The 2,582-nt window shown below is 36.7% G+C and overlaps 1 non-coding gene across 1 annotated transcript; it reads right to left on the minus strand.

The window, feature by feature from the left end:
• Nucleotides 1–1,711: 1,711 nt before the first annotated feature.
• Nucleotides 1,712–1,818, minus strand: LOC141650066 (small nucleolar RNA R71). The gene has a single exon (XR_012546128.1). It is a non-coding gene; the product is annotated as a small nucleolar RNA R71 (small nucleolar RNA).
• Between the last annotated feature and the right edge of the window lie 764 nt (nucleotides 1,819–2,582).

Raw genomic sequence — 2,582 nt, forward strand, 5'->3', positions numbered from 1 at the left:
ACAAATCCCATTCCTTAATCTTTCCTTAATTTCTCTATTGTTCATCATTTATTTTGGGTAATTAGAAGATTATTTGGGTTTATTTGGAGGATTGACAACCTTCCATCAATCATCAAGTACTTCTATTATTCTTTGCTTTATTATTTGGAATCATCTTTATAGGTATAATTATCTCTTAATTCTTTTTAATTATTGTTAATCATCTTCATTTGTTCATCATGTTTTGCCTTGCTAGTATGATTGACAACATTGTTAGCATGTTAAACTTGATAATGAGTTAGTAGTTACCTTAACTAGGGTTAATGGGGAATTAGGGGAAACCAACATGGGGCATGATTCATGCTTAATCTAATATGTTTTCATAATTAATTTGCTTGCGTGTTGTGATTCCAACTTACGCACATGTTATGTTTGATGAAATGCGAGCCTATGAATCCTATTTTTTACCCATCACTTATCTTTTCAATGAGACTTGTAAGACATAAACCAACTCGACTCTCATTAGACCATGTATATAGTTGGATAGGGAGGATTAAGTCGACTTCTAGTGTTGTACAATCTAATCGATTCGGCTCCGGGACCCAAACCTTCATAGGGATTGTAAGATATACACTAACTCGATCCCATCACAACAATAATTGCTTGCATCTAGTAGAAAATATGTTTCTATGATCAAATCCAATGAATCCCATGTGAACCCATGACACCCTAGTGCCTTTAATCAATTGTTTACATCTCATTTTAATCATCTTATTTGCTTTCATTACTTTGTTTACATTGTTATTTAGTTTAGTTGATCTCCTACTTCAACCCAAATTCTGACACCCTTAGACACAACCATTTACAATCGAAAATCCTACATCAATACCCGTCCCTTGGGATCCGACCTTTACTTACCTCTTTACTAAAAGTATGGTAGTTTGTGAAGTTATAAATATTGTATTGGTCTAGGTAACTCTTAACGACAAGTAACCGAAATCCATACACCGACCAAAAATGGCGCCGTTGCCGGGGATGGTGTTAACTTGATTTGATTTTATTTTATTTATTTTAGTTGTGTCTTTCTTTATCTTGGGGAAGTAAAACTCCTCAAGGTTTGTTCTAATTGTTTTCGAGTTGTTTGATATTTTGCATGTCTAGGAGATCACAAGGTAACTTGTTACCCATTGATCTTGAAATTGAAAGAACTTTGACCAACAATAGAAGACTTGCTAGAAATACTTTGAGAGGTATTGGTGAGATTATGGACATCCAACCAAATAATATTGAGTTTACCAACCCTTTTGCAAGAGAAGGAGAGGATAACCCAACACAAAATCAACCACAAAATCAACCCACAATGCCTAAATTTTCATCACATTCCGTACCAACCGAGGAGAACCTACCAAACGGTACTCCCACACCACAACATTTGCCCTGTAATTTCATTGCAAAATCCGCATTTATACAACTAGTTGAGAGAAGTCAATTTGGAGGGATGCCTAGTGAAGACCCTCATTCTCATATAGAGACTTTTTATGACAATTGTGATGCGATTTCTCAAACCGGAGTTACTCAAGACCAAATTCGATGGGTCTTGTTTCCTTTTTCTTTGATTAGTACCGCGAAATAATGGTTAAAGAGCCTTGATAAAGCTAATCTTGGTATTGACTCTTGGAAGAAATTGGCACTTGCTTTCTACAAAAAGTTCTATCCTCCGGAAAAGACTAACATGTTGAGAGCCCAAATCACCGAGTTCAAACAAAGGGATGAAGAATCTTTGTATGAAGCTTGGGAGAGATTCAAGGATACTTGCCGATCTTGTCCACATCATGGACTTAGCGAGTGGTTCCTCATACAACAATTTTGGAATGGTCTATATGAAGACTCCCGAAACATTCCCAATATGGGATCAAATGGTATGTTCACCGAAGTTGACGATAATCAAACATGGAACAAGATTTAGGAAATGGCGGTCCATAACTTACAATATAGTAGACCTCGGAAGGCTACTAAAGGAGGAAACATGAAGTGGACTCTATTACTCAATTTGGTGCTCAACTTAGTGCTCATATTGATACCATTAATTTGAAGTTTGAGAAGGCTATGGCTAAGCTTGAAGAAGCCTCCAAATCACCTAAGCAACATGTTAATGCCGTGGTGGCATCTTCATCAATTCCAAGTGGAGTATGTGAGAGTTGTGGAACTTTGAGACATGACCAAAGTGAATTTAGGGGAACAAGTGAACAAGTGAATGCTTTCCAAGCATACAAGAGTGGTACCCCTTATTCCACCTATTACAATGAAAACACCAAATTCCATCCAAACCTCTCATACAAAAGCCAAAATGTTCAAAACCCTCAAATAACATACACCCCACCTCCAATGAGAAACCAAGCTCAAAGACCCTTTTACAACCAAAACCAAGGTTATCAAAATCAAACTCCATACAATCAATCCAATGACCAAGGTTTTAATGTTCAAAAAGCGGTCCTACAAATGCAAAAGAACTAACAAGAATTCTTCACTCAAATGCAAAAAGATAGTCAAGCAAAAGACATCACCATCAACAACATCCTAGCCCACACCAAAATGTTGGAAAC

This window comes from Silene latifolia, chromosome 3 (assembly GCF_048544455.1).
Source record: "Silene latifolia isolate original U9 population chromosome 3, ASM4854445v1, whole genome shotgun sequence".
NCBI lineage: Eukaryota > Viridiplantae > Streptophyta > Magnoliopsida > Caryophyllales > Caryophyllaceae > Silene > Silene latifolia.